This window comes from Bombina bombina, chromosome 2 (genome assembly GCF_027579735.1).
Source record: "Bombina bombina isolate aBomBom1 chromosome 2, aBomBom1.pri, whole genome shotgun sequence".
NCBI classification, from domain to species: domain Eukaryota; kingdom Metazoa; phylum Chordata; class Amphibia; order Anura; family Bombinatoridae; genus Bombina; species Bombina bombina.
Window position 1 is genome coordinate 362,844,201 of NC_069500.1, and position 25,846 is coordinate 362,870,046.

The window sequence follows — 25,846 nt, forward strand, 5'->3', positions numbered from 1 at the left end:
TAAATATTTTGCGGTACCGACGAGTACTGACGTTTTTCCTATACCTAAGAGACTTACTGACATTGTTACTAAGGAGTGGGATAGACCCGGTGTGCCTTTCTCACCCCCTCCTATATTCAGAAAAATGTTTCCAATAGACGCCGCCACACGGGACTTATGGCAAATGGTCCCTAAGGTGGAGGGAGCAGTTTCTACTTTAGCTAAGCGTACCACTATCCCAGTGGAGGATAGCTGTGCTTTTTCAGATCCAATGGATAAAAAATTAGAGGGTTACCTTAAGAAAATGTTTGTTCAACAAGGGTTTATATTGCAACCTCTTGCATGTATTGCGCCTGTCACGGCTGCAGCAGCATTTTGGTTTGAGTCTCTGGAAGAGACACTTCAATCATCCACACTAGATGACATCACACACAAACTTAAATTCCTTAAGTTAGCTAATTCATTTATTTCAGATGCCGTAGTACATTTAACTAAACTTGCGGCTAAAAATTCAGGATTCGCCATTCAGGCACGCAGAGCTCTGTGGCTAAAATCCTGGTCAGCTGATGTTACGTCTAAATCTAAATTGCTTAATATTCCTTTCAAAGGGCAGACCTTATTCGGGCCCGGCTTGAAAGAGATTATTGATGACATTACAGGAGGTAAAGGTCATGCCCTGCCTCAGGACAAGGCCAAAGCCAAGGCTAGACAGTCCAATTTTCGTTCCTTTCGTAATTTCAAAGCAGGAGCAGCATCAACTTCCTCTGCACCAAAACAGGAAGGAGCTGTTGCTCGCTACAGACAAGGCTGGAAACCTAACCAGTCCTGGAACAGGGGCAAACAGGCCAGAAAACCTGCTGCTGCCCCTAAGACAGCATGAATTGAGGGCCCCCAATCCGGGACCGGATCTAGTGGGGGGCAGACTTTCCCTCTTCGCCCAGGCTTGGGCAAGAGATGTTCAGGATCCCTGGGCGTTAGAGATCATATCTCAGGGATACCTTCTGGACTTCAAATCCTCTCCCCCAAGAGGGAGATTTCATCTGTCAAGGTTGTCAACAAACCTAACAAAGAAGGAAGCGTTTCTACGCTGCGTACAAGATCTTTTATTAATGGGAGTGATCCATCCAGTTCCGCGGTTGGAACAAGGACAAGGGTTTTACTCAAATCTGTTTGTAGTTCCCAAAAAGAGGGAACCTTCAGGCCAATCTTGGATTTAAAGATCCTAAACAAATTCCTAAGAGTTCCATCGTTCAAGATGGAAACTATTCGAACAATTTTGCCCATGATCCAAGAGGGTCAGTACTTGACCACAGTGGATTTAAAGGATGCTTACCTTCACATACCGATTCACAGAAGTCATTACCGGTATCTAAGGTTTGCCTTTTTAGACAGGCATTACCAGTTTGTAGCTCTTCCATTCGGACTGGCTACGGCTCCAAGAATCTTCACAAAGGTTCTGGGCACTCTTCTGGCGGTACTAAGACCGCGAGGAATTTCAGTAGCTCCGTACTTAGACGACATACTGATACAAGCTTCAAGCTTTCAAACTGCCAAATCTCATACAGAGATAGTACTGGCATTTCTAAGGTCGCATGGATGGAAAGTGAACGAAGAGAAAAGTTCTCTCTTTCCACTCACAAGAGTTCCCTTCCTGGGGACTCTGATAGATTCTGTAGAAATGAAGATTTACCTGACAGAGGACAGGTTAACAAAACTTCAAAATGCATGCCGTGTCCTTCATTCCATTCAAGAGACCAGAAATTCTCTTCTATGGTGGCTTTATCGGCCACATCTGTCCAGGGGAATGCCATTCAGCAGGCCAGACTGGTCAATTGTAACAACAGACGCCAGCCTACTAGGTTGGGGCGCTGTCTGGAATTCTCTGAAGGCTCAGGGACTATGGAATCAGGAGGAGAGTCTTCTTCCAATAAACATTCTGGAATTGAGAGCAGTCCTCAATGCTCTTCTGGCTTGGCCCCAGTTAGCAACTCAGGGGTTCATCAGGTTCCAGTCGGACAACATCACGACTGTAGCTTATATCAACCATCAGGGAGGGACAAGAAGCTCCCTAGCAATGATGGAAGTATCGAAGATAATTCGCTGGGCAGAGTCTCACTCTTGCCACCTGTCTGCAATCCACATCCCGGGAGTGGAGAACTGGGAGGCGGATTTCTTAAGTCGTCAGACTTTTCATCCGGGGGAGTGGGAACTTCATCCAGAGGTCTTTGCCCAAATACTTCCACGTTGGGGCAAACCAGAGATAGATCTCATGGCGTCTCGACAGAACGCCAAGCTTCCGCGCTACGGGTCCAGATCCAGGGATCCGGGAGCGGTCCTGATAGATGCCTTGACAGCACCATGGACCTTCAGGATGGCTTATGTGTTTCCACCTTTCCCGATGCTTCCTCGATTGATTGCCAGAATCAAACAGGAGAAAGCATCAGTGATTCTAATAGCGCCTGCATGGCCACGCAGGACTTGGTATACAGATCTGGTGGACATGTCATTCTGTCCACCTTGGTCGTTACCTCTGAAACAGGACCTTCTGATTCAGGGTCCTTTTAAACATCAAAATCTAACTTCTCTGAAGCTGACTGCTTGGAAATTGAACGCTTGATCTTATCAAAGCGTGGTTTTTCTGAGTCAGTTATTGATACCTTAATACAGGCTAGGAAGCCTGTCACCAGAAAGATTTACCATAAAATATGGCGTAAATACCTATATTGGTGCGAATCCAAAGGTTACTCTTGGAGTAAGGTTAGGATTCCTAGGATATTGTCTTTTCTACAAGAAGGTTTAGAAAAGGGGTTATCCGCTAGTTCCTTAAAGGGACAGATCTCAGCTCTGTCCATTCTGTTACACAAGCGTCTGTCAGAAGTTCCAGACGTTCAGGCTTTTTGTCAGGCTTTGGCCAGGATTAAACCTGTGTTTAAAGCTGTGGCTCCACCATGGAGTTTAAACCTTGTTCTTAACGTTTTACAGGGTGTTCCGTTTGAACCCCTTCATTCCATTGATATAAAGTTGTTATCTTGGAAAGTTCTATTTTTAATGGCTATTTCCTCGGCTCGAAGAGTCTCTGAGTTATCAGCCTTACATTGTGATTCTCCTTATTTGATTTTTCACTCGGATAAGGTAGTTCTGCGTACTAAGCCTGGGTTCTTACCTAAGGTAGTCACTAACAGGAATATCAATCAGGAGATTGTTGTTCCATCCTTGTGCCCAAATCCTTCTTCGAGGAAGGAACGTCTTTTGCACAATCTGGATGTAGTTCGTGCCCTTAAATTTTATTTACAGGCAACTAAAGATTTTCGACAAACGTCTTCCCTGTTTGTCGTTTACTCTGGTCAGAGGAGAGGTCAAAAAGCTTCTGCTACCTCTCTCTCTTTTTGGCTTCGTAGCATAATTCGTTTAGCTTATGAGACTGCTGGACAGCAGCCTCCTGAAAGAATTACGGCTCATTCCACTAGAGCTGTGGCTTCCACTTGGGCCTTTAAGAATGACGCCTCTGTTGAACAGATTTGCAAGGCTGCAACTTGGTCTTCGCTTCATACTTTTTCCAAATTTTACAAATTTGACACTTTTGCTTCCTCGGAGGCTATTTTTGGGAGAAAGGTTCTTCAGGCAGTGGTTCCTTCTGTATAAAGAGCCTGCCTATCCCTCCCGTCATCCGTGTACTTTTGCTTTGGTATTGGTATCCCACAAGTAATGATGACCCGTGGACTGATCACACTTAACAGAAGAAAACATAATTTATGCTTACCTGATAAATTCCTTTCTTCTGTAGTGTGATCAGTCCACGGCCCGCCCTGTTTTTTAAGGCAGGTAAATATTTTTTAAATTATACTCCAGTCACCACTACACCCTTGGCTTCTCCTTTCTCGTTGGTCCTTGGTCGAATGACTGGAGGTGACGTAGAGGGGAGGAGCTATATAGCAACTCTGCTGGGTGAATCCTCTTGCACTTCCTGTAGGGGAGCAGTTAATATCCCACAAGTAATGATGACCCGTGGACTGATCACACTACAGAAGAAAGGAATTTATCAGGTAAGCATAAATTATGTTTTTAGTTTGTTCCCTCCCTTTTCTGGTTCATAGTATCAAAGTGTAATGACTGTCCATAGATAGTCTGATGACCTATTTATAACTGCTAACTCTCTAATTCAACAAGCAATATAAAGTTATAGTATCTAAGTCTGATTTTAAACAAGTGAAACAGAAGCAGATCATTACAGATTTACCACAAATATACTTGTTACAGGAAGCAATGTGCTTCTGAGACAAATTACTATTAGAAGTAAAATGCATATACATATAATGTAATGCAACATTTTTGGGCATCCCTGACAAATTAACATATTTTGTTTATGACGTTAAAAAGGACATTAAACTTTAGGACACAACTACAGTTAGTGAAACTTGGGATTTTCATACTGGGTGCCACTATCTTGGCACTCGCATAGTCTTGCACCCTGTGACAGAAGTAACATAGTAATATAGCAGATAAGGTTGAAAAAAGACTGAAGTCCATCGAGTTCAATCTATACAAATCTAAAATACTTACAAAAAGCTCCAGTTAAGCTTAAATAACCCCACTAAAAGGTGACTCATTTAATACTAGCAATCATATCCATGAATTTTGTTTATATACAGAAATGTATCCAGACTATTTTTAAATGTATCTAGGGTATTGGCATTCACTACCTCCTTTGGTGATGAGTTCCACAATTTTATTGCTCTTACAGTGAAAAAACGTTTCAGTTGCAGGAGATTAAATCTCCTTTCCTCCAACCTTAAATTGTGACTTCTTGTCAAACAATTTTCTTGGAATCAACAGAGCTTCTGCCATCTCTGAATATGGGCCTTGAATATATTTATATAAAGTAATCATGTCACCTCTCAAGCACCTTTTTTCTAAAGAAAACAGACCCAGTTTGGCTAGCCTCTCCTCATAGGTTAATTTCTCCAATCCCCTTATTAGCTTTGCGGCCCTTCTCTGAACTTTTTCTAGTTCTGCAATATCTTTTTTTGCGATCGGTCCCCAGAACTGCACTCCATACTCAAGGTGAGGTCTTACCAGGGCTTTATATAGTGACATAATTATACTTTCCTCCCTTGAATCAATGCCTCTCTTAATACATGCTAGTATCTTATTAGCCTTTGAAGCCGCTGCCCTGCATTGTGCACCCATCTTTAGCTTGTTATTACTACTACCAAATCCCTTTCCTCCTCTGTTTGGCTAAGTCTTTTCCCATTTAAAAAATACGTTGCCTGCTTATTTTTACTTCCAAAATGTAGAACCTTGCATTTTTCCGTATTAAATCTCATTTTCCATTTACTTGCCCATACTTCTAATTTTTGCAGATCCCTTTGTAATAATAGTTCATCCTGCTCTGACCTAATGACCTTACTTAACTTGGTATCATCTGCAAAAATAGAGATGTCGCTATTTAATCTTTGCTCCAAGTCATTTATAAAAATATAAAAAAAAAGAACGGGGCCCAGTACTGATCCCTGGGGACTCCACTGATTACCTTTGTCCAATCTGAGTATGATCCATTTACTACTACTCGTTGCTCCCTATCTTTTATCCATGAGCTAACATTTTCAGCTATTCCCAATCCCTTCATTTTGTGCATTAATCTCTCATGTGGCACTGTATCAAATGCCTTTGCAAAATCTAAGTATATCACATCAACTGATTCCCCTTTATCTATATTTTTACTTACTTCCTCGTAGAATCTAATTAGATTAGTTTGACATGATCTATTTCTCCTAAAACCATGCTGATTAGAACTCATAATCTTGTTTACACGAATATGCTCATCAATATATTCCCTTATAATCCCTTCAAATATCTTCCCCACTATTGATGTCAGACTAACTGGTCTATAGCTTCCTGGATCATCCCTGCTTCCCTTTTTGAAGAGTGGCACCACATCAGCTTTATGCTAATCCTGGGGTACCATGCCTGAGGATAATGAGTCTTGAAAAATTAAGAGTAGAGGTTTGTCTATAACAGTGCTAAGTTCCCTTAACACCCTTGGGTGTATTCCATCTGGGCCTGGAGTTTTATTTACCTTAATATTATCCAGTTTTTTCCTGATATCCTCTAAACATAACCCAGTTAATGGTATGGACTGGCATGTTCTATTTTGTTCCAAAGTATCATCCAATGGTTCCTCTCTTGTGTATACTGAGTAAAAAAACTGGTTTAGTACCTCAGCCTTCTCCCTGTCAATATTTATCATGCTACTCTCCACGCATTTTAATGTACCTATATTATCCTTCTTAGATTTTTTGCTATTTATGTACTTAAAGAACCTTTTAGGGTTAGACTTAGAATCCTTTGCAATTAATTTTTCATTTTCAATTGTGGCTAATTTGAGTTTTTGCATGCTGTGTTACATTCCTTATAAATATTGTATGTTGAGTCTGTACTATTTTCTTTGAATAATTTAAATGCCCTACGTTTTTTCCTAATTTCTCTCAACACATTTTTATTTATCCACAACGGTTTTGATTTTTGATTTTTATTTTTATAACCATATGGTATTTGTTGATATGTATATTTATTTAACAAAGTTTTAAATATTATCCATTTATCCTCTGTATTTTTATTAGAGAATACATTGTCCCAACTTATATTATTTAATGATTTCCTTAAATCGTTGAATTTTGCTTTTTTGAAGTTAAAAGTCTTAGTTAAACCTTTAAGCCACTGCATATGAAAAGAGATTTCAAATGTGACCATGTTATGATCACTGTTACCCAAATGTTCTTTGACTTCTATGTTTGATATTATATCTGTATTGTTTGATAGCACTAAATCCAATATAGCTTTACTCCTAGTTGGCTCCTCTAATTGTGACAAGAAGTTATCCTTGAGAACATTTAAAAATCTACCCCCCTTAGCTGAATTACTAGTTTCATTGGCTCAGTTTATATCAGGGTAGTTAAAATCTCCCATAATTACAGCACTGTTATTAGCAGCCTTACCTATTTGCATTAGTAGTTGAGTTTCCTCCAGGTCACTAATGTTAGGGGGCTTGTAGCATGTTCCTAGAAATATTTTTTTAGGATTTTTCCCCCCACTCTTTATTTCAACCCACAGGGTCTCTACATTGTCACTTGTATCATAAATATCTTCCCTTATTGTAGGTTTAAGGTTAGGTTTAATATAGATGCAGATTGCTCCACCTCTTTTATTATTCCTGTCCCTCCTAAATAAAGTATACCCCTCTATAGTAGTGAACATTCACACATCAGTGACATTGCTAGCTTTTTCACAGCTGTATCACATGCACCATACAGAGCAGGAGGTTTACATATTTATTTCATGTAATTGGCAAGAGTCCATAAGCTAGTGACGTATGGGATATACATTCCTACCAGGAGGGGGCAAAGTTTCCCAAACCTCAAAATGCCTATAAATACACCCCTCACCACACCCACAATTCAGTTTTACAAACTTTGCCTCCTATGGAGGTGGTGAAGTAAGTTTTTGCTTGTTTTTTATGTTTTCTTCTATAAGTGCTTCTAAGCATTCTGAAGCCCAATTCCTCTCAGAGTACAGTGTTTGTCAAAGGGATGTGAAGAGAGTATCGCCTATTGATTTTATGGTTTTCCTCGCGGGAAATCTTTTCAAGGGTTCTCTGTTATCGGTCTTAGGGATTCATCTCCTACCTCCCTTTTCAGATCGACGATATACTCTTATATACCCTTACCTCTGCTGATAATTTTCAGTACTGGTTTGGCTATATGTGGATGGGTGTCTTTCTGTAAGTATGTATCATTATTTAAGACACTCTCAGCTATGGTTTGGTGCTTTATGTATTAATATAAAGTTTTAAATATATGTATTTTACTTATATTTGCCATGAGTCAGGTCTATGTGTATTTCCCTTTGCAGTCTAAACAGTTTCAGTATAGGAATCATGTTTTAGGAGTTTATTTAAACTTTTTTCTTACCTGGGGTTCAGTCTTTTTCTAATTTGACTTTCATTTTTTTGCAGGCAAATCTAGGCTCGCGAGGGCGCAAAATGCTGTTTTTTATTGCGTCATTCTTGGTGCAAATTGATGGCGCAAATTTTGTCATTTCCTGCGTCTTTGTTGACGTTAGTTGTTTTGGCACAAAATCACGTTTGTTATGACGTTAGTTGTGTCCTTTCCTGGTGTTAGTTTTGCGCCAAAAAATTTTAACTTCTTTTTGCGTAATGCGTCATTCTTGGCGCCAAAATTTGAGTTATTTTACCCTTCTCCCTCTATTGCTCACTGTTTTCATTAACTTTGAAAGCTATTGTGCCTGCTTTTGTTTTTCTCTACTGAAACTGTTAGATTGTAGAAATTGAATGTTTTAGCCAATGTTATTTTTCTTTTTCTGTTACATTTTGTGAGATGTCTCATTCTGATCCTGACTCTGATGTTACTGTAGAAACTATGATGCCCTGGAACACAATTCTACAAAACTAAGTGTGTTCTTTTCATTTTTTAAGCTGTTGTAATTTTTTCAGCTCAATTATGTGGCATTTATTTATCATGTTTTATACTAGCAATGTTTCTACATGTACAACATTTACTGTTTTTTACATATTTAGTTCATGTACTACTTGTACTACATCTGCAAACATCACATGTTGTTGCTTATATCATTAAAGGTTATGACTGCTATTATGCCTTTAAGTAAACTTACGAGGTCTTTTCAAAATTGTTAAGATTTAATTAATTTTGTTCTGACCGAGAGCATATTTAAGTTTATTCTACTCATGGTTTCTTTGGCTCAAAGGATCCTGTATCAGACAGTTTGTTAAATTCTCCTTATATTTCATTTGAACATTTTTTGTTCTTTAAGGAAATGTTTCAGTTTATGGCTTTTAGGAATATAGTCCTCCTATTAACTATGTTAATAATCCTTTTCAAATCTGGATTTTAACATTTTTGCTTTTGAGGTTTTTTCCTATTCAATATACTATATGTATTATATTCTAGAGAATGGTTATTCCCTCTTGGGACTGTACTACTATTTCTATGGAAATTTAGAATTTGAATATAACTTTAATAGAGCATATTAACGTACTGTTTATATTTTTAGCTCAGCTTTATCTGTGGCTGACATTACTGTTCTCTCACCCTTTGTTGAACAGTTAGCATAAGCAGTTTCAGATTCTTAAGCATATAATTCTGTTTATTTACTTTAGATGTATTCATTTAATTATGTTTACTATATCTATTATTAAGATTTCAAATATATTTTATTATCTCTCTTGTTAGGATAATAATTTGTTTGATTTCTATTATCTCCTCTATTTCTGGAGGTTTAGAGTTTTTTCTGCCCTACTTTTAGTCCGGTGATGTAGATCAGTTGGTCAATGTCCTGACTACAAACACTTTTTCTAGATCCAAGGGTAATAGATTAATTTCCCGGCAGGGTTAATACAGCTCTTTGGCCTTTGAGGTCAATTTATTGTGTACCATTTATAACTACTGTTTTTATCAGCTGCTAATTTGGTTAACTCAGAGTCCTGGGAGAAAAACGCTTTATAATTACTAGTTATTAGACTGCATGAAGGTGCGGTTCTCAAACCAGTCCTTCTGGTGGGGGGCAGAATTGTTTTTGGATGAACTCAGTCCAAATTCTATATTATTCTTAGGGTTTGAATAGATTTTTAGAATGAGACCACCTATGGGAAGAATCTTCTTTCTCATTACACTCTGTGAATTTTCAGGAGTGATTATGCCAGTTCCTTTTGCAGGGTTTCTATTCAATTATTTTCTTTGTCCCTAAGAAGAAAGGTTTATTCAGTCCATTCTTGGATCTAAAGACTTTTATATAGTTTTGTTATAATCGCCAACTTAAAAGTTGAGACTCTAAGGACTACTATGCCTTTTTGTTAAGGTCATTTCATGTCCACTACATTTTTCAGGATGTTTATCCTCATATCTTATTTCATTCAGACCACTTGTGGATTCTGAGTTTTTCTTTTAAGCTTTACCAATTTGTCGCTTTTCCATTTGGTTTAGTGACAGCTTTATGAATCTTTTTCATAGGTTCTTGGTGCCCTTCTTTCTGTCTTCAGACAGTAGGATATTGTGGTGCTTCCTTATTTGGATGGTATCTTGGTATTAGCTCAGCATGCTAATTCACTGTGGCTGAGCTCTGTAGCAACCTGAGGGTTGCAGGTTTTTATTCCCGGTGAGGTCCATTCAGCCTTTCATCCTTCCGAGGTCGATTAAATGAGCAGCGTCTTGAGTCCCTTAGGGGTGATTAGACGCGCTTTACAAGTACCCAATACATACATATGAAAGAGCAGTATTCAAATATATGGACTTTTTCTTTTTTGTCAAATCCCTCATGAATCAACTAAGTTTTGTTTCTTCAAGACATGGTTAGAGGATTTCATTTACCTTAGAGTTTCGTGATTCCTCAGACAAGGGTCACTTCTTTTTGGGTTTCTACTAGATGGATTCTGTGTTCATGTCTTAGTCTTTATCGGACAAAAGTCAATTGTAAGTTGGCGTTAGCCTGTCTAGCTTACAGTCTAGAACATTTCTTTCAGTGGCTATGTGCATGTAAGTTTTAGGTCTCATAACTGCAGCTTTGGACGTGGTTCCCTTTGCTCGTTTTTCATCTGAGATCTTTTTGCTTTGCATACTGAATCAATGATACAGAGATTGTTTAGATATCACAGTTGATATTTTTAAATCCTAACACTCTACTTTCTCTGTTTTGGTGATTAGTCTATCATCATTTTATTTAGGGGGTCTCCTTTTGTTCGTCCTTCCTGGACTGTATTTTTAATTGATGCAAATCTTACATGTTGGGGAGCTGTCTGAGGGTCTTTTGACAGCACAAGGGGTTTGGAAACTTCAAGAGGTGAGGTTTCCAATCAATATTTTAGAACTCTGTGCTATTTTTTTAGAGCTCTTTCAGGCTTGGCCTTTTTTAGGAGATAACTTTTTAATTTTTTTATTTCAGATAGACAATATCACAAATGTGGCATATGTCAATCAACAATTGGGACTCGTAGTTCCTTAGCAAATAAGCAGTATCTTGAATACGTTCTTAGATGGAATTAATCTCCTGTCTATTTTTCTACGATTTTAGACATTTGGGAGGTGGATTATCTCAATTCCCAGGTATCTTTTCAGGTTCAGGGTTCCTCAGGTGGAGATGGTGGATGCATTAGCAGTGTCTTGGTTTTGCAACCTGACTACATCTTTCCGCCTCTGTTTTTTTCCTCCAAAGGTGATGTCCAAGATCATATTGGAACAGTGGCATGTGTTTCTGATAGCATCAGCATGGCTTTAAAGGTTTGGATGTCCAGTTGCCATCCTTGGCTGCTTTCTCTTTGGCCAGCCCTCTTGTTTTAGGGGCTTTTTTCCACTGGGATCTCAAATTACTAATTTGGGGGTATGGAAATGTATCAGTGTTTAGTCATAGAGCTTTCTCTGACTCAGTCTTTATCGTTATGTTGCAGGCTTATAAGTCTGTTTCAAGGAACATGTATTATCAGGTTTGGATAACCTATATTTTATAGTGTTCGTCTCATAAATTCTCTTGGCATTGTTTTAGAATTCCTAGGATTTTACAGTTTTTCAGGATGGTTTGGATAAGTTTGTCTGCAATTTTTTTGAAGGGACAAATCTCTGTTCTTTCTGTTTTATTTTTTAGAAAGCTTGTTTAAACTTCCTGATATTTGGGCTTTGGTTGGTGTCAAGCCTGTTCATTTATTAATTTCTCCTTTTTTGGAGTCTTCTTTGGTTTAAAGATTTTTTTCAGGCTCTTTTCTTTTAAATCTATATTTTCTTTAAAGATTATCTACTTCCTTGGAAAGTGTTGTTTCTTTTTACTATCTCTTCTGCTAAAAGAGTTTGATTTATCAGCTCTCCTGTGTGTCTCCTAATCTGTTTTTGACACCTAGATAAATTGTTTTGTTAAATTCTTTTTTCCTAAGGTTGTGAATTTGAACAACATTAGTAGAGAAATTGTTGTTCCTTCTTTGTGTCCTAATCCTAAAGAATTCTTTAAGAGTTCTTTACATCCTTTGGATGTGGTAAGAGCTTTATAATTCTATACCCAGGTTACTAGGATTTCAGAAGACTTCTAGTCTATTTGCTATTTTTCTGGTTCAAGAAAAGGCTAGGAAGCCTCTGCCATTTCTTTGGCATCCTGATTAAAGTTTTTGTTTTTCAAAGCTTATTTTGAGGCTGGGCAGACTCCACCTCAGAGATTTACAGCTCATTCTACTAAGTTCAGTCGCCATTTTTTGGTCTTTTTCAGAATGAAGCTTAGGTTGATCAAATTTGCAAATCAGTAATTTGGTCTTCTTTGCATACGTTTATTGTTTTTACCATTTTGTTGTATTTGCTTCTTCTGAAGCAGTCTTTGGTAGAAAAAGTTCTTCAGGCAGCTGTTTGTTTCAGTTTGATTCTACTGCTTTTGATTTAAGTTTTTTGAGAAAAATTTAATTATTGTTTGGATTTAATTTTTGTATCTTCTCTCCTAGTAGTTGCTGCTTTATTTTTGTGTATATATACGGTTACAGTAATTTGAAAATGAAAATGTATGTACCCAAGGATTAGGCTCTAGTTTTAACCCGAGGAGTTTATTTATCTTGTAAAGGTGTATCCAGTCCACGGGTTCATCCATTACTTGTGGGATATTCTCCTTCCCAAGAAGACACCCACAGCAGAGCTGTCTATATAGCTCCTCCCCTAACTGCCACCCCCAGTCATTCTCTTGCAGCTCTCAACAAGAAAGGAAGTATCAAGAGAGATGTGGTGACTTAGTGTAGTTTTTACCTTCATTCAAAAGTTTGATATTTTTAAACGGTACCGGCGTTGTACTGTTTTTACTCTCAGGCAGAAATTGGAAGAAGACTTCTGCCTGGAGGTTTGATGATCTTAACGGTTTGTAACTAAGGTCCATTGCTGTTCTCACACATAACTGAAGAGTATGGAAAGAAAACTTCAGTTGGGGGGACGGTCTGCAGATTGCCTGCTTTGAGGTATGTTCAGTATTTTTTTTCTAGAGAGATAAGGTCTAGAAAATGCTGACAGTGCCTGGTATATTTAAGTTAAGCCTGATACAGTGATTTAACAACTGGGATCATGCTTGCAAAAAGGGATAATATTCATGTTAATACCTATATTACTTAGTGTAAAAATGTTTGCATGATTTATAAATAAAAACGTTTTTTCTCTGAGGGTGATAAATCTTTATTTGGGGCCTAGTTTCCACATGGCTTGTTAGATTACTCCTAGGAGTACTTTTTTAAGGCCTTCTGACTTTGAGTGCATGGTGGGAGGGGCCTATTTTCATTTTCAGTCTGAGACATCCAGCTTCCCTGAAGGAGTCCTCTGGCTTATAGGACCTCTATAGAGGGTTTTGTTCCAGCAAAAATCGTTTTTAAGGGCAGGTAGGAGCCACAGCAGAGCTGTGGCAGTGTGTTTGACTGTTTGTTAACAGGTTTAATGTTTTTCTAATTCGTTTTTGGGCCTGAGGGGTTAATCATCCATTTGCAAGTGGGTGCAATGCTGCTTTAGTCCCTTATACACACTGTAAAAATTTTCGTATAGTTTACTACTTTTTTTTCACTGTTTTGCAGTTTATGTGGTAGTTTTTTCTCTTAAAGGCACAGTACCGTTTTTTATTATTGCTTTTTTCACATTTATTAAAGTGTTTTCCAAGCTTGCTGGTCTCATTACTAGTCTTTTAAATATGTCTGACATAGAGGAAACTCCTTGTTCATTATGTTTAGAAGCCATTGTGGAACCCCCTCTTAGAATGTGTACCAAATGCACTGACCTTTCTATAAGTTATAAAGACCATATTATGGCTTTTAAAGATTTATCACCTGAGGTTTCTGAGACTGAAAAAAGGGAGGTTATGCCATCTAGCTCTCCCCACGTGTCAGAACCTATAACTCCCGCTCAAGGGACGCCAAGTACATCTAGCGCGTCCAATGCGTTTACTTTACAAGACATGGCGGCAGTTATGAATCATACCCTCACAGAGGTATTGTCCAAACTGCCAGGGTTACAAGGAAAGCGGGACAGCTCTGGGGCTAGAACAAATACAGAGCTCTCTGACGCTTTAGTAGCTATGTCTGATATACCCACACAATGTGCAGAAGTTGAAGCAGGAGAGCTTCTATCTGTGGGTGACTTCTCTGATTCAGGGAAGGCGTTACTTCAGTCTGACTCTGAAATGACAGCATTTAAATTTAAGCTTGAACACCTCCGCGTGTTGCTCAGGGAGGTTTTAGCGACTCTGGATGACTGTGACACCATTGTAGTCCTAGAGAAATTGTGTAAAATGGACAAATACTTTGCAGTGCCTGTTTACACTGACGTTTTTCCAATCCCTAAGAGGTTTTCAGAAATTATTACTAAGGAATGGGATAGACCAGGTGTGCCGTTCTCTCCCCCTCCTGCTTCTAAGAAAATGTTTCCTATAGATGCCGCTACACAGGACTTGTGGCAGACGGTCCCTAAGGTGGAGGGAGCAGTCTCTACCCTAGCTAAGCGTACAACTATTCCTGTCGAGGACAGTTGTGCTTTCCTAGATCCTATGGATAAGAAATTAGAGGGTTTCCTTAAGAAAATCTTTATAAAACAAGGTTTTATTCTCCAGCCTCTAGCATGCATTGCCCCAGTCACTGCTGCAGCGGCTTTCTGGTTCGAGTCTCTGGAGGAGGCTTTACAGGTAGAGACCCCGTTGGATGATATCCTTGACAGGCTTAAAGCTCTTAAGTTAGCCAATTCATTTATTTCTGACGCCGTTTTTCATTTAACCAAGCTAACGGCTAAAAATTCAGGTTTTGCCATTCAGGCACGTAGGGCGCTATGGGTTAAATCCTGGTCAGCTGACGTTACTTCAAAGTCTAAACTTCTCAAGATCCCCTTCAAAGGGCAGACCCTATTTGGGCCTGGACTGAAGGAGATAATTTCTGATATTACTGGAGGAAAAGGCCACGCCCTTTCCCAGGATAGGTCCAACAAGTTAAGGACCAAACAGACTAATTTTCATTCCTTTCGAACCTTCAAGAGTGGCGCAGCTTCATCTTCCTCTTCTACAAAACAAGAGGGAAATTTTGCCCAGTCCAAGCCAGTCTGGAGACCTAACCAGGCTTGGAACAAGGGGAAACAGGCCAAAAAGCCTGCTGCTGCCTCTAAGACAGCATGAAGGAGTAGCCCCCGATCCGGGACCGGATCTAGTGGGGGGCAGACTTTCTCTCTTCACCCAGACTTGGGCAAGAGACGTCCAGGATCCCTGGGCTCTGGAGATTGTTTCCCAGGGATATCTTCTGGATTTCAAAGCTTTATCTCCAAAGGGGAGATTTCATCTCTCACAATTATCTGCAAACCAGATAAAGAGAGAGGCATTCTTACATTGCGTTCAAGACCTACTAGTTATGGAAGTGATCCACCCAGTTCCAAAGAAGGAACAGGGGCAGGGCTTCTATTAAAATCTGTTTATAGTTCCCAAGAAAGAGGGAACTTTCAGACCAATCTTGGATCTCAAGATCCTAAACAAATTTCTCAGGGTCCCATCCTTCAAGATGGAGACTATTCGAACCATCCTACCTATGATCCAGGAGGGTCAATATATGACTACCGTGGATTTAAAGGATGCTTATCTACATATTCTGATACACAGGGATCATCAGTTTCTCAGGTTCGCCTTCCTAGACAGGCATTACCAGTTTGTGGCTCTTCCCTTTGGGTTAGCCACGGCACCAAGAATCTTTACAAAGGTTCTAGGGTCCCTTCTGGCAGTTCTAAGACCGCGAGGTATAGCAGTAGTCCTTTACCTAGACGACATCCTGATACAGGCGTCAACTTTTCATATTGCCAGGTCCCATACGGAGATTGTTCTGGCATTCCTAAGGTCTCACATGTGGAAGGTGAACGAAGGAAAGAGTTCTCTCTCACCTCTCACCTCTCACAAGAGTTTCCTTCCTAGTAACTCTGATAGATTCAGTAGAAATGAAGATTTATCTGACAGAGGTCAGGTTGTCAAAACTTCTAACTTCCTGCCGTGCTCTTTATTCCATTTCTCGTCCGTCAGTGGCTCAGTGTATGGAGGTAATCGGATTAATGGTAGCGGCAATGGACATAGTTCCGTTTGCCCGCCTACATCTCAGACCACTGCAACTTTGCATGCTCAATCAGTGGAATGGGGATTACACAGATTTGTCCCCTCTACTAAATCTGGATCAAGAGACCAGGGATTCTCTTCTCTGGTGGCTATCTCGGGTCCATCTGTCCAAGGGAATGAGTTTCCGCAGGCCAGAATGGACTATAGTAACGACAGATACCAGCCTTCTGGCTGGGGTGCAGTCTGGAACTCCCTGAAGGCTCAGGGTTCGTGGACTCAGGAGGAGGCCCTCCTTCCGATAAACATTCTGGAACTAAGAGGGATATTCAATGCTCTTCAAGCTTGGCCTCATATAGCTGCGGTCAGGTTCATCAGATTTCAGTCGGACAACATCACGACTGTAGCCTATATCAACCATCAGGGGGGAACAAGGAGCCCCCTGGCAATGTTGGAGGTTTCAAAGATAATTCTATGGGCAGAGGTTCACTCTTGCCATCTCTCAGCTATCCATATCCCAGGAGTAGAGAACTGGGAGGCGGATTTTCTAAGTCGGCTGACTTTTCATCCGGGGGAGTGGGAGCTCCATCCGGAGGTATTTGCCCAGTTGATCCAACTTTGGGGCAAACCAGAACTGGATCTCATGGTGTCTCGTCAGAACGCCAAACTTCCTTGTTACAGGTCCAGGTCCAGGGATCCCAAGGCAGCGCTGATAGATGCTCTAGCAGTGCCCTGGTCCTTCAGCTTGGCTTATGTGTTTCCACTGTTTCCTCTGCTCCCTCGTCTGATTGCCAAGATCAAGCAGGAGAGACTTGGTATGCAGATCTGGTGGACATGTCATCCTTTCCACCATGGACTCTGCGCTAAGGCAGGACCTTCTACTTCAAGGTTCCTTCAAACATCCAAATCTAATTTCTCTACGTCTGACTGCTTGGAGATTGAACGCTTGATTCTATCAAAACGTGGTTTTTCCGAATCAGTCATTGATACCTTAATTCAGGCTCGAAAGCCTGTCACCAGGAAAATCTATCATAAGATATGGTGTAAATATCTTCATTGGTGTGAATCCAAGGGTTACTCGTGGAGTAAGGTCAGGATTCCTAGGATATTATCTTTTCTCCAAGAAGGATTGGAGAAGGGATTGTCAGCTAGTTCCTTAAAGGGACAGATTTCTGCTCTGTCTATTCTTTTGCACAAACGTCTGGCTGAGGTTCCAGACGTTCAGGCTTTAGTTAGAATCAAGCCTGTGTTTAAACCTGTTGCTCCGCCATGGAGTTTAAATTTAGTTCTTAAAGTTCTTCAAGGGGTTCCGTTTGAACCTTTGCATTCCATAGATATTAAGCTTTTATCTTGGAAAGTTCTATTTTTAGTAGCTATCTCCTTGGCTCGAAGAGTTTCGGAGTTATCTGCTTTACAGTATGATTCCCCTTATCTGATTTCCATGCAGATAAGGTAGTGTTACGTACCAAATCTGGGTTTCTGCATAAGGTGGTATCTAATAAGAATTTCAATCAGGAGATTGTTGTTCCTTCCCTATGTCTTAATCCTTTTTCAAAGAAGGAACGTCTATTACACAATCTTGATGTGGTTTGTGCTTTAAAGTTTTATTTACAAGCTACGAAAGATTTTAGTCAAACATCTGCTTTATTTGTTGTCTACTCTGGACAGAGGAGAGGCCAAAAGGCTTCGGCAACTTCTCTTTCCTTTTGGCTAAGAAGCATAATTCGCTTAGCTTATGAGACTGCTGGCCAGCAGCCTCCTGAAAGAATTACCGTTTAAGTTTCCTGCCTTGTCCCTCCCTTCATCCGTGTCCTAAAGCTTTGGTATTGGTATCCCACAAGTAATGGATGAACCCGTGGACTGGATACACTTTTACAAGAGAAAACAAACTTTATGCTTACCTGATAAATTTATTTCTCTTGTGGTGTATCCAGTCCACGGCCTGCCCTGTCATTTTAAGGCAGGTGTTTTTTATTTTTAAACTACAGTCACCACTGCACCCTATAGTTTCTCCTTTTTTTCTTGCTTATCTTCGGTCGAATGACTGGGGGTGGCAGTTAGAGGAGGAGCTATATAGACAGCTCTGCTGTGGGTGTCCTCTTGCAGCTTCCTGTTGGGAAGGAGAATATCCCACAAGTAATGGATGAACCCGTGGACTGGATAAACCACAAGAGAAATAAATTTATCAGGTAAGCATGAATTTTGTTTTTGTGGTGTGTTCTCTGATTCGCCAAACGTTTTTATTACACTGGCATATTGGCTATATTTCTTTCATTAGATGGCGGGAGTCCACCAATTACTTTCCTGACTACTTGGAGGAGACCAGACGCCCCAACATACCATAGCTTTTAAATGCTTCCCACTTACCCTGAATCCTCAGTCATTCTTTTGCCTCCTTGATGGAGTGAGATGAATCCTGAATTTCTGATCCACTCATCGTTAAGAGGGGTTCTCTAACCGATCTGATGCCAATTTCCACCTCAGAGTGCCTTGTTGGACAGATGGGTAGACGATGAGTTTTCATAGTTTTCACACAGGTAGTGAAAGATCTTTTCCCTGTATGGAAATGTCACAGGCCTCTCAGGGTACAGTGCTTGTCAGAGGGATGTATTTGGAGTTTTGGCCTCATGGGAAATCCTTCATGGGCTCTCTGTAAATTTGGTCGCAGGGACTAGTCTTCTGCCTCTCTTTACAGATCGACGTTATACTCCCTATTCCATTACCTCTGCTGATATGTTTCAGTATAAAATAGTAACTATATTTTAAGCGTGCTGACAGTTAATACTTATTTAAGCTGCACTTTCTTAGCGCTTTAATGTCCATATAATGCTATATAATGGGGGCATATTTTTCCTTTCCTCAAAAAGCTTGCCTTGAAGGAATACTAAACCTAAATTTCTTTCATGTTATTGGCAAGAGTCCATGAGCTAGTGACGTATGGGATATACAATCCTACCAGGAGGGGCAAAGTTTCCCAAACCACACCCACAATTCAGTTTTACAAACTTTGCCTCTTATGGAGGTGGTGAAGTAAGTTTGTGCTTGATTTTTATGATTTCTTCTGTGATAAGCGCTTCTAAGCATTCTGAAGCTCAATTCCTCTCAGAGTACAGTGTTTGTCATAGGGATGTGAAGAAAGTATCGCCTATTTGATTTTATAGTTTTCCTTGCAGGAAATATTTTCAAGGGTTCTCTTATCGGTCGTAGGGATTCATCTCCTACCTCCCTTTTCAGATCAACTATATACTCTTATATACCATTTGCATAAATATTAAGAGAGAGGCGCTCAACCTGGGAACGAACAATAGCATAATAGCTTGTTCTATGGCTAGTTACCACCCTAGAAGCAGCCTCTTTTTGCTCAATATGTGCCTTTCACAGAGAAGAACTTTCCTGTAGCATATCAGTCTGATCAGTCCAGCACCGAAATTTCAGGCAATCCCTCTCTGAACGAGAGAAATGGCAAATCCCCAGACGTACGTTTCAGCCTAGTGTGGGCCTCGTCAGTGAGGTGCAGCCATATCCCTCTAAGCACACTGAGCAACGGGTCCATGTCTGGGGTTTTGCCAGGACTGGTATTTTGGGGGTAGACTGTACTGTGAAGTCAGGATCAGACTGATATGCTTCAGGAAAGTTCTTCTCTGTGAAAGGCACATGTTGAGCAAAAAGAGGCTGCTTCTTGGGTGGTAACTTGCCATAGAACAAGCTGTTATGCTATTGTTTGTTCCCTGGTTGAGCGCTTCTCTCTTTTTATTTATCTTATATACCATTAGCCCTGCTAATAGCTTTCAGTACTGGTTTGGCTATCTGCTATATGTGGATGGTGTCTTTTGGTAAGTATGTATCATTATTTTAAGACACTCTCAGCTATGGTTTGGCGCTTTATGTATTAATATAAAGTTTTAAATAATGTATTTTACTTATATTTGCCATGAGTCAGGTCTATGTGTATTTACCTTTGCAGTCTGGCAGTTTCGTTATGGGAATCCTGTTTTAGGAAGTTTTTTCTTACCTGGGGTATAGTCTTTTCAATTTGACCTGTTTTTTCTTTGAATAACTTGTGGGCAAATTAGGCTTGCGAGGGCGCAAAATGCTGTTATTTATTGCGTCATTCTTGGTGCAAGATTTTTTTTTGACGCAAATGTGCGTCTGTAATGATGCAAGTTCGTCATTTCCTGCATCTTAGTAGATGGTAGGTTGTTTGGCGCGAAAATCTGTTTGTTATGACGCGAGTTGCGTCATTTCCGGATGTTTTTTGGCGCTAAAAAAATTCTCAACTTCCTTTTGCATTGTGCGTCATACTTGGCGGCAAAAAAAAATAGTTTTATTTTTTACCCCACTTCCTATATGCGCCTTGCCTTCTTTATGCTTAGAGGGCTATGCTATTTGCTTTTTTTGCCAATTTTAGCATTTGGATTTTTTCCCATTCCTGAAACTGCTATGTGGAAATAAGATATTTCTGTTTAAATGTTATTTTTTTCTTTTACATTTTTCAAGATATCTCAATCTGATCCTGTCTCAGAAGCTGCTGTAGGAACCATGCTGCCTGAACACAGTTCTACCAAAGCTAAGTGTATCTGTTGTAAGCTAGTGGAGATTATATCTCCAGCTGTAGTGTGCAACAGTTGTCATGATAAGCTTTTGCATGCAGAAAAGGTTTCTTTTAGTGCTAGTACAATATCGGTTGTTCCTTCATCATCTTAAGTACATGATATCCCTGTTGATATGAAAAATTATATTGCTGATGTAATACAGGTGATTATGGCTGCTATACCGTCTTCGAATAAATGTAAAAGGTCCTCTCATAATACTGATGAAATTTGTAATGACCAGCAACATACTGATATATCCTCCTCTGATGAGGATCTCTCTGACTCAGAAGATCCTACTTCAGACATTGACACTGATAAATCATCTTATATTTTTAAGATTGAGTATATTCGTTCTTTGTTAAAAGAAGTTTTGATAACTTTGGATATTGAGGAGTCTGGTCCTCTTGTTAATAAATCCAGTAAACGTTTAAATTCTGTCTATAAACCTCATGTGACTATTCCTGAGGTTTTTCCTGTTCCTGATGCTATTTCTGATGTGATTGCTAAGGAATGGTCTAAGCTTGGATCTTCTTTTGTTCCTTCATCAAGGTTTAAAAAGTTGTATCCTTTGCCAGTGGCTAAATTAGAGTTTTGGGAAAAAGTCCCTCAGGTTGATGGGGCTATTTCTACTCTTGCTAAACGTTCTACTATTCCTATTTTTTTTAAGATCCTTTAGATAGGAAAATTAAATTTTATCTAAGGAAAGCTTATTTGTATTCTGGCTATATTCTCAGACCTACCATTTCTATGGCTGATGTTGCGGCTGCATCAACTTTTTGGTTGGATAGCTTAGCACAATGGGAAAAAGACTCCGATTTGCATAGCATTGTTTGTTTGCTTCAACATGCTAATCATTTTATCTGTGATGCTATTTTTGATATCATCAAGATTAATGTTAAATCTATGTCTTTGGCTATTTTAGTTAGAAGAGCTTTATGGCTCAAATCATGTAATGCCTTTTGTTCAGCAAGGTCATTACATGTCCTCAATAGACTTACAGGATGCGTATCTTCACATTCCGATTCATCCAGACCACTATCGGTTTCTGAGATTCTCTTTTCTAGACGAGCATTACCAATTTGTCGCTCTTCCATTTGGCCTAGCAACAGCTCCAAGAATCTTTTCGAAAGGTTCTCGTGCCCTTCTACCTGTAATCAGAGAGCAAGGTATTGCGGTGTTTCCTTATTTGGACAATATCTTGGTACTGGCTCAATCTTTTAATTTAGCAGAATCTCACACTAATCAACTTGTGATGTTTCTTCAAAGACATGGTTGGAGGATCAATTTACCAAAGAGTTCCTTGATTCCTCCGATAAGGGTCACCTTTTTATGTTTCCAGATAGATTCAGTGTCCATGACTCTGTCTTTAACAGACAAGAGACAAGTGAACTTGGTTTCTGCCTGTCGAAACCTTCATTCTCGATCATTCCCTTCAGTGGCTATGAGCATGGAAGTTTTAGGTCTCATGACTGCAGCATCGGACGCGATCCCCTTTGCTTGTTTTCATATGAGACCTCTGCAGCTTTGCATGCTGAATCAATAGTGCAGGGATTATATTCGGATATCGCAGATATACTTAAATCCCAACATTCAACTATCTGTCCTGGTGTTGGACCATCATCGGTTTATTCAAGGGGCCTCTCTTGTTTGTCCTTCCTGGACAGTGATTTCAACAGATGCAAGTCTAACAGGTTGGGGAGCTGTCTGGGGGTCTCTGACAGCACACAAGGAGCTTGGAATCCTCTAGAGGGGAGGTTACCAATCAATATTTTAGAACTCTGTGCTGTTTTCAGGGCTCTTCAGGCTTGGCCTCTATTAAAGAGAGAATCATTCATTCGTTTTCAGACAGACAATATCACAACTGTGGCATATTTCAATTATCAAGGGGGATTTGCAGTCCTTTAACGATGAAAGAAGTATCTTGGATACTTTCTTGGGCGGAATCCAACTCCTGTCTAATTTTTGCGATACATATCCCAGGTGTAGACATTTGGGAAGTGGATTATCTCAGTCGTCAGTCTTTACATCCAGGGGAGTGGTCTCTCCATCCAGATGTATTTTGTCAGATTGTACAGATGTGGGGTCTCCCCGAAATAGATCTGATGACTTCCCATCTAAACAAGAAGCTTCCCAGATACCTTTCCAGGTCCAAGGATCCTAAGGCGGAGATGGTGGATGTGTTAGCAGTTCCTTGGTTTTACCAACCTGCTTACATTTTTCCGCCTCTAGTTCTTCTTCCAAGGGTGATCTCCAAGATCATATTGGAACAATTGCATGTGTTTCTGATAGCACCAGCATGGCCTCACAGGTTTTGGTATGCGGATCTTGTCCCGATGTCCAGTTTCCATCGGGATCTCAAATCACTAAATTTGAAGGTATGTAAATTGAACGCTTAGTACTTAGTAATAGAGGTTTCTCTGAGTGATTAATGCTATGCTACAGGCTCGTAAGTCTGTTTCAAGGAAGATTTATTTTCAGGTTTGGAAAACTTATATTTCATGGTGTGTTTCTCATAAATTCTCTTGGCATTCTTTTAGGATTCCTAGAATTTTACAGTTTCTTCAGGATGGTTTGGATAAAGGTTTGTCTGCAAGTACCTTGAAGGGACAAATCTCTGCTCTTTCTGTTTTATTTCATAGAAAGATAGATAAACGTCCTGATATTCACTGCTTTGTTCAGGCTTTGGTTCGTATCAAGCCTGTTGTTAAATCAATCTCTCCTCTTTGGAGTCTTAATTTGGTTTTGAAGGCTTTGCAGGCTCCTCCGTTTGAGCCTATGCATTCTTTGGATATTAAACTACTTTCTTTGAAAGTGTTGTTTCTTTTGGCTATCTCTTCAGCTAGAAGAGTTTCTGAATTGTCTGCTCTCTCTTGTGAGTCTCCTTTTCTGATTTTCCATCAGGATAAGGCTGTTTTGCAGACTCAGTTTAAATTTCTTCCTAAGGTTGTGAATTCTAACAACATTAGTAGGGAAATTGTTGTTTCTTCCTTGTGTCCTAATCCTAAGAATACTCTTGAAAGATCTTTACATTCATTAGATGTTGTAAGAGCTTTGAAATATTATGTTGAAGCTACTAAAGATTTCTGCAAGACTTTTTAGTCTATTTCTTGTTTTTTCTGGTCCTAGGAAAGGTTAGAAAGCCTCTGTGATTTCTGTGGCATGTTAGTTAAACCTTTTGATTCACAAAGCTTATTTGGAGGCGGGACAGTCTCCACCTCAGAAAATTACAGCTCATTCTACTAGATCAGTCGCCACTTCTTGGGCTTTTTAGAATGAAGCTTCGGTTGATCAGATTTGCAAAACAGCAACTTGGTCTTCTTTGCATACATTTACTAAATGTTACCATTTTGATTTTTTTGCTTCTTCTGAAGCAGTCTTTGGTAGAAAAGTTCTTCAGGCAGCTGTTTGTTTGATTCTTCTGCTTATGATTTGTTTGTTTTTTTTCTTTAAATTTATGTGAAATTTATGAGAGACTTATTTTTTTGTGGATTTAATTTTTTTCAGTGGAAATAGCTGTTTTTATTTCATTCCTCCCTTTCTAGTGACTCTTCTGTGGTCTCCCACATCTTGGGTATTTCTATCCCATATGTCACTAGCTCATGGACTCTTGCCAATTACATGAAAGAAAACATAATTTATGTAAGAACTTAGCTGATAAATTCATTTCTTTCATATTGGCAAGAGTCCATGAGGCCCACCCTTTTTATGGTGGTTATGATTTTTGTATAAAAAGCACAATTTTATTTCCAGTTCCTCTTTTTGTATGCTTTTTTACTCCTTATTTTTTCACCCCGCTACTTGGCTATTCGTTAAACTGAATTGTGGGTGTGGTGAGGGGTGTATTTATAGGCATTTGAGGTTTGGGAAACTTTGCCCCTCCTGGTAGGATTGTATATCCCATACGTCACTAGCTCATGGACTCTTCTAGGAGTTTAGTTGACTGTGTTTTGAGTTCAAGGGATTTTTGTAGTTCCTTATTTGGACAATAAATTGGTCTAGCCACCCCCTTTTCATCTAGCTGTGTCTCACACTCAAGTGGTTCTTCAACTGCTTCACAGTCACAATTGGAAAATCAATCTTCCAAAGAGCTCCCTAAAACTTCTGACCTGTTTGTCTTTTCTACGGTTTATATTCAAATCAATGACAATGCGTCTGTCTCTGACAAACCAGCACAAACTAAAGTCGCAACAGGTCTGTACTCTTCTTAAACTCAATCCTGCTCCTTCTGCTGCTTAGTGAATGGATGTTGTGCGTCTCATGGTGGCTGCCTAAGATGCAATTTAATTTCATGTTTGGTCCCTATAATTGCAGATGTGTAAGTTGAATGGATGATGATTTGTCTCAGAGAATCCTGATCACAGGACAAGACCATCTTTAACAAGGTGTCAGACTAACCATTCCTTTGTTCGGGGATTCTCTTTTCTTTGGCCGGTGTCAGTAGGGATTTCCACAGACACTAGTCTTCAAGGTTTGGGTGCAGTCTAAGGTTCCCAGAGAGTGCAGGGAGTCGAGTCACCTCTGGAGGCGAGGTTATCCCATAAACATTCTGCAACTCTGAACAATCTTCAGTGCTCACCAAAATTGGCTTAACCTTAATGCAGGAATCTTTCTTCAATTCCAGTCAGAGAATGCCACAGCAGTTTCTAGCAATGAAGAAAGTCTCCTGCATTATTAGTTGGGCAGGACATTACCATTGCATGACTTCAGCTATCCACATCCCGGGGATGAACAATTTAGAGGCAGACTTTCTCAGTCGTCAGTCTCTTCACTGAGGGGATTGGTCTTTGAATCAATAGGTTTTCAACCAGATTGTGAGACATTGTGGTCTGCCAGAAATAGATCTCATGGTCTCTCACCTGCAACACAAGTTGCCCTTTTATTGTGCCAGCTCTTGTGACCCTCAGGCGAATCTAATAGACGCTCTAATGGTTCCCTGGTCATTCAACCTTTTTTTACATCTTACCTCCTTTTGTGTTGCTTATCAGGGTGATAGCCAGAATCGAACAGGAACACTTCTCAGCAATCCTGATTGCTCAGAATCGGCCTTGCTGGATTTGGTTTGCAGATCTAATTCAAATGTCCTTGTTCCCATCTTGGAGGCTTCCTCTCAAACTGAATAGTCTTTCTTAAGGTGCTTTCTTCTATCAGGACCTCAAAACTCTGAATTTAGCAATCTGGTG

At 39.8% G+C, this 25,846-nt stretch overlaps 1 protein-coding gene across 2 annotated transcripts in view; it reads left to right on the forward strand.

Annotated features, from left to right (window-relative positions):
* Positions 1 to 25,846, forward strand: part of HIP1R (huntingtin interacting protein 1 related) — a 533,463-nt gene that overhangs the window by 458,277 nt on the left and 49,340 nt on the right. The gene's annotated exons all lie outside the window — the stretch shown is intronic.